Source organism: Lupinus angustifolius, chromosome LG07, assembly GCF_001865875.1.
Source record: "Lupinus angustifolius cultivar Tanjil chromosome LG07, LupAngTanjil_v1.0, whole genome shotgun sequence".
Classification (NCBI taxonomy): Eukaryota; Viridiplantae; Streptophyta; class Magnoliopsida; order Fabales; family Fabaceae; genus Lupinus; species Lupinus angustifolius.
In genome coordinates this window covers 11,468,343-11,475,715 of record NC_032015.1, presented here as the reverse complement: position 1 = coordinate 11,475,715, position 7,373 = coordinate 11,468,343, and positions in this window count along the sequence as shown.

Genomic DNA, 7,373 nt, shown 5'->3' with positions numbered 1-7,373 from the left:
TCATACATCGACTTTCTACTGAAGCAAAAAGGAAGACACGACACACACTACAACCGAACTATTCAAATTCAATCAAAATATTCAAAATTTATTTTATTAAATAGTTTCTATTAAAATGATTAGTTATGAATTACTTAATTATTGAAATATAAAATAACAAAAAACTTATTTTTATTATTTATTATATATATATATATATTATATTATATTATATTATATGAATAAAGAACCTGAATAAGAAAAGAAAGAGAATAAATATAAATTGATTTATCCGCCACATGCTAGTGAATTGCTGAGAATGGTTTGGTAGATAGGCACTGAACCAGATGGCATAGACAAGCTCTGTCTCATGTAGAAATCAGTGTAATCTTTTGTTGGTTTTGTAGATGGAATAAACACGTGGAAAACAAGGAAAAGTAGGGAGGAAGCCACATCATACAACATTATATGAATAACGATGGCCTTTCAATTATTATTTCATGGTTCCCATATCATTTGAATGATTGACACATATTGTTCCTTGACTTTTGTGATAATTATTGCATTCTGAATTATGTGGCAAAGCTTCTCGCCTATCATATGTTTTCTTCTAACTTTTTTTTTTACTTTTTACTTTCCTTTAAAGTAGAAAATATGCAATGTACATATTAAATGTATATATTTTTAAAAAGTAACTTAAAAGTTTTTATTATATTATTATTTTTTAACATTAATGGATTAATTAAAATAAAATTATCAGTAACCCAGAAGTTCTCCAACTAATAATTAAGAAATAAATAGCTAAAAAAGATAAAGTTTGCTCTCATACATCTAAAACATACAATTCTTTGCAATATGATTATTTTTTAAAATGAATGTTTAAAAAAAATTGTCATTGGGTAAAACTATTTTATTTATCTTTTAAAATTACCAAAATGTCTTTTTTGGACAAAAGTCATTGATAACTCTATGAAATTATCTAAATACTCATAAATGAGTAAAAATAATCATTTGAGTCTACAAAAGTGACATTAATATCCAAAATGTCTTTTTTGATAATTTTTTATTATTTTGAAATTTATAATTTTTATACTTTATTTTTTTTTAATTTTTAAAATAGGCTGGACAAATTTGAATATCTATACTATTAATAAAGGGAAAACACAAAATAACCACCCATCATGGTGTAATTTGTGTTTTCCTATTTTGCCCTCAATATCTTTTTATTTCTACCAAAAAACCATATAATATTATTTTCTTATTTTATCCTTATTATCTTCTTATTTTAAAAGTGTATTTAAAAAATTGAATATTAGACCAATTGAATAAATTCAACCGTAAATTTAGCGCAAAAAATTATATTTGAATTTATAAAATACAAACTATACATTACAAACGATAGGAAAGCGGGTTGACAGACACGACAGTGCATGTCAACACGCTAGTTCATATAAGGTAAGGTAAGAACATAATAAAAAAGATAGTGATGAGAGAAAAGAAGATTGAGGAAGGAGGAAGACAACCATATATGCACCTCTTTAATGATGTTAAGATGTCATCGACAAAATATTTTTAGTTGAACATCCAAAACTGGCACATATCATTGATAATTTGGACTTACCCTGCACAACTCTCTATATTGCTTTCCTTTTTGGGTGAATTAGGATTTTAACATGTTAACACCAAATAAAAAAGTTGAAATGGGTTTCAGGTCATTTTGTGTGGTTTTAGAGTCAAATAATATTTTTACGGGTATTACATTATTTTTTAGTAAATTAAACTCAAATATTATGAGATTTAGTGAAATTACATAAATAATTCATATCGTTTTTTAATTACATAAATCAATCTTAATTTATATACATACATTTGATTGATTACCCATACAGGAGAGATAAATGTATTGTTTTAAACAAAAATGTGATAAATATAATTAAGTTAAAGAAAATATGATATATTACGGAGGCAAGTCCATAATTTTTTGGATCGATACAAAATGCATCAATAATTTTAAAGAGATATTATTTAAACTGTAACACCTCAGTTTTGACATGCAACCTCCCAGACCCATGAATATATTGAGTGTGCCCCTATTAAGCTTAAATACTCCCTGCAGTATTTTATTCCCCTCCCAAGGAAGCCTTTCGCGACTCGAACCCATGACCTCAGGGATAAATAGTCACTATACCACTGAGTCGCTATCATTAAGCTATTTTTTTTGTAACACTCCAGTTGTGACATGCGACCTCCCAGACCCATGAATATACTGGGCGTGCCACCCATTAAGTTTAAATACTCCTTGCAGTATTTTATTCTCCTCCTAGGGGAGCCTTCCGCGACTCGAACCCGAGACCTCGGGAATAAATAGTCACTATACCACTGAGGTCGCATGTCAGAACTGAGGTGTCACATAAACCACTCTTATACTATTTTGTAACTGTCAGGTGTCATCTTGTGAAGAAAATTTATATAATTTTGGGCACCTATTGTTTAGTTATGATAAAATTCTTGTACAACTCTAAAGAATCTAATGTGATTATTTCTTGTTAGATATTAGTGGCCTAGGCATACCTAGAAGGGGGGGGGTTGAATAGGTGTAACAGTTATCAATCATCGCTTCTCGCACCAAAACCCAGTTATGGAAACAACCCAGTTAATCGATTAACCAGTGGGCTTAACCTATTAACATACACATATAACATAATGATTAGAGCAATTAATTGCACATTTATTTATAACCAGATAAGCAAAGATAAAGCATATATTTTTAGGCAATATTAACAAGTATATAGAAGGGTACAATCATGCAAAATATCAGCTTCTAACTCGCATTAAAACAGTAAGAAATGTAAAGAAGATTAAGAGAGAACAGCGTGCAAAGATGGATTTTTATCCTGGTTCATTTGCGGTCCACTGCAAACTACATCCAGGCCTCTCCTTCTGATCTTGGGATATTTTCTTCTTCACTATATTAAATACAAGTATAACAAGATACACCAATTCAATTTACAAAACAAAGGACATTTCTTTCTTGAAATCTAGAACACCTAATCCTTGGTTTGACTCTACCTATCGCCTGAGAAAACCTTTCTCACGAACTAGCCCCAGCCAAGATTCTCGTTCTCAAATCAATACCTCCTAGTCTTGGTAAAGAATCACTCTATCTATGTGGTGGTAAGACACCAAGAGATCAATCCAATACACACAAAAACAGATTACAAAAGCAAGGTATTATAAGCACAATAATGCTCGAAATATAATAATGAAAAACCTTAAGACTAACCCACTCACAATTCACTCAAGCCATCATACACATGTGAGTTAATCAAAAACAGTAATCACAAGATATATCTCTACGAATCTTTACCAATAATGCATGAACATGTGAGCAAGATAAGGATGAGACTAAGCATATGAAAAATACTATGCAAATAACAAAGAATCAATATTCAATATGGCATGTTAATCTCTCTTCCCCACACATGCAATCCTCTCTGCAAAACAGAATGTAAAACACAAAATATGCTCTCTAAATCAGTCCTATACAATAGAATGCAATGCTACACTTCTCTGGAAATTGCCTAAACTTATACAAAGCAGTTTTGACAGTTCAAACCGATGCAATGAGTTAAGCAGTTAAAATAAAAAACAATTATAACATAAAACAGACATGTTAGTCGATTAAGATATCACGTTAATCGATTAACCAATGTAACATGATTAAAACAGAAACCAGTTGTAACAGAAAAATTGATATAACAGAAAAACAGTTGAGTTAATCGATTAAGTCACCATGTTAATCGATTAACCAGCATATTAAAACATGTGGTTCAAAAGGTAACCTACTTATATGTTATGCTTAACTTCTATACATGTTTTAGCAATTATATTATGCCTAATATGCACATATAACATGTATGATTAATGTATGAACATATAATTAACTAGATGATATGTCTCATGAATGTGATATGACAATTATAATGGCTTGAGAGACTTTCATCTAGGTTCACCTCACCTATACTCACTTACTACGGCACACATCCCAGACTGCTTAGAATAATGACTCAATTTATATATCCTAATCTAGATATGACCAATGAGCTCTAGGCATGTTGATTGTTGAGCCATCTTCAAGCTTTAATAAAACATTGTCTTCATCAAAACATAGGCATAGCGTTGCTAGTGCGATCCTTGACACTTTGCACTTTCAATCTCCATCCTTTTGATGATGACAAATAACACATCGACATAGTTCGAAACGTTTGATGAATTAGCTTGATGATGAGTTTGCATAATGGTTGTTATTCAAAGTTGAAGTGCCTTTGCTCCCCCTTAGGTGAGCAATGAAATTACGGAAGCTATATATAACCTGCAAATATAGTTAACACAACAAGCAACCTTTCTCCCCCTTTTGACATTATCAAAAAGATACAAGTATTCAATTCTAGTCAAAAGTCAGAAGATTTATTAGAATTATGACAGACTGTAATTGATCAATTAATTTTGAGCGATTAATCAATCAACCAGCTGTAAGAAACTTGAACAGATGCACATTTTATACAGCATTTAATCGATTAATAACAGGTCTTATCGATTAAATGGACAGAAAATAATAACATAACTGATTTAATGGCGTGAAATGCTATGTTTACTCAATTTAAGCATGAAATGATTAAGCATTGATATATTTGAGCAGTTAGCAACAGGCTTAAACACTCAATATTGATACATACACCAAACATGATCAATATCCATTAAACATAGGAGTATACTATTTGCGACATAATTACCATTTAAGCATGAGAAGGATAATTTGAAATCATTAAAGCATTGTATCAATTTTAAAGCAGTAAATCAGCAGAAGATAGGAGTTATTACAATCCATATAAATGCAAAAACATGAAATAAAAGATAAGTTCTCAAGAGGGTAACAATGAACAACAAGGTCCATAAACTAGGAAGGATAAACCTAAATATCTAAGGGCTCCTAACTAGGGATGAGATGAAGGGTTTTCGTTGTCAGGAATCATCGAGCTACCACCACCCTTGATGAGGGTACTCAACTTGTTGAACTCTACACACAACCTCCTATTTTGTGAATCAGCAGTTGTTTGAACGAATTTCCTCAAGGATTGATAATGCTTATCAATATAAGCATTATGACGCTCCTCAAAATTCTCCAAATCCGTATGATATGAGTCTTTTAGAGACTAAAAGTGAAGATCCATCCTGTTGTTGAGACGTTGTTCCATAACATCCAAGTAAGCTTGTCCAAAGAATAGTTCTTGTGATGCATGACCAGAAGACTCCCCCTGAGTAGCAGCATATGGCTCTTGAGTATCATCTTGATCATCCTCACGAGAGGGGTCAAAATTCACAGTAGTAAAATCCTCTTGATATTGCCATGTGTTGTCATACTTATATATGTCCAACTTATGAATCAGACTCTCACCAATCAAGTGATCCTTATCAGAGCATTCCATAACTATAGTATCCGAAACATCAATATGAAGATAGTCAATAACTCGCGAAATGAAGATACTATAAGGAAGCAACGTTGATTGTGAAGTGGAGACACTGTACATGACCTTCAAAATCTCTTCAGGCCAAGTGATCATTATATTATCCTTTACAGCAAACATGAACCTCAAATCATTCACGGTAGGTTATGAATGATTTGTGTTCCTCTGAATCAGAATATAGGCAATCTGATAATGTAGGAGCCTATTCTCCACGGACAGCGACCCAACTTTAGTTAATTCACTCTGAACATACAACTGAGGTCTTCGCAAACAAGATTTATACATTTCACCAGCATCAAAAGTGTTGTTGTTTTCCCAACCACAATCTCCTAAGCTATCACCATTACATGATAAATCCCCCACGTTCATGAATATCTCCTCATTTACCTCAAACAATTTTCCAACAATCATCGACCAATACTTTCTATCCTTATATCTAAAGTTAGCATAATATTCCCTAACTAGAGTAGGGTAAATATTACCTTTTAATTCCAAGAAGGGGACAACCCCTTGTGCTTGAAAACCATGCGGAAAATCAAAATTTTGTTCCGCTAACCAAGTCAGATTTGCAAACCTTATGTATGTGGGTTTCCTTCCCTGAAATTTAAGCAACTAGGTTTCTTGCAGAATCAATGACTATACGGGTCCCCATGATCCTGCTTTGCTTGTTGACTTGATGGCACGAATTTTGGAGCACATGGTGGACATTGAGCGGTTGTCTTTACCCTTTTAGCACGTCCTCTCTCCATTTTAGCTGAAACCGAACTGAGTTGAAGGTTTAATGGAGGGATTTAAGGAAAACCTAAGTTAAGGTTTTGATTTTTGGGGAAACCGAATTTCTTGGAAATTAGAGATGGAGAAGCCGGTTTATGGAGTGGAAATGGGGTAGGGTTATTCGGTTTAGGCTAGGTTAGAGTTTAGGGATGATGTTGAACTTGTTCCTATGAGATTTGAGAGAAAAGGGGATGATGGAGGTTTTGAGAAATATCCAGAAACGCTTCTGTTTCTATTATATTGGTGTCTTTAATCGATTAACTGCTTGTCTTAATCGATTAACCTGAGTTAAAAATACCAGGTTTTAAAAAATTTCATCCAGGTAATCGATTAACATAGGCTCTTAATCGATTAAATGCATCAGATACAACATTTTGGATGTTTTTAAAGGCATGCAATGATTTCAAACTTTTTAATAAATAATTTTTGAGCATTCACATATATACATAAAGCTTTATTACAAAATCATGGATCATACAAGAAATATTTAACATTCAACATGTTTTCATTTTGAAGCATACAAGAGAAATAATCATGCAAAGCAATAGCATAAGCTCAATCAATATATTTTTCATCAAGGATTCCTAGTTCTTTTCGAAGAACATAGAAAGTATCTCGTGAGAGGGGCTTGGTGAAAATATCTGCTAATTGCTGAGATGTTTCAACAAATTCTAGCACACAACCACCTTTTTGAACATGATCATGAAAAAACTGATGCCTTATTTCAATATGCTTGGTTCTTGAATGCAAGACGGGATTTTTGGAAAAGTTAATGACACTCGTGTTATCACACTTAATAGGGATCTTTTATAATATAATCCCAAAGTCCTTAAGTTGCTGCTTCATCCAAAGTATTTGAGCTCAACACACACCAACAGCAATGTATTCCGCTTCTGCGGTGGACAAAGCAACGTATGCTTGCTTTTTACTATGCCATGCCACTAAGGAACTGCCTAATAGATGACAAGTCCCACTAGTGCTCTTTCGATCCAACTTACACTAAGCGAAGTCAGAATCAGAGTAACCTACCAAGGATAAAGAGGCATCCCTAGGATACCATAATCCCATATTTATTGTTCCTTTTAAATATCTCAT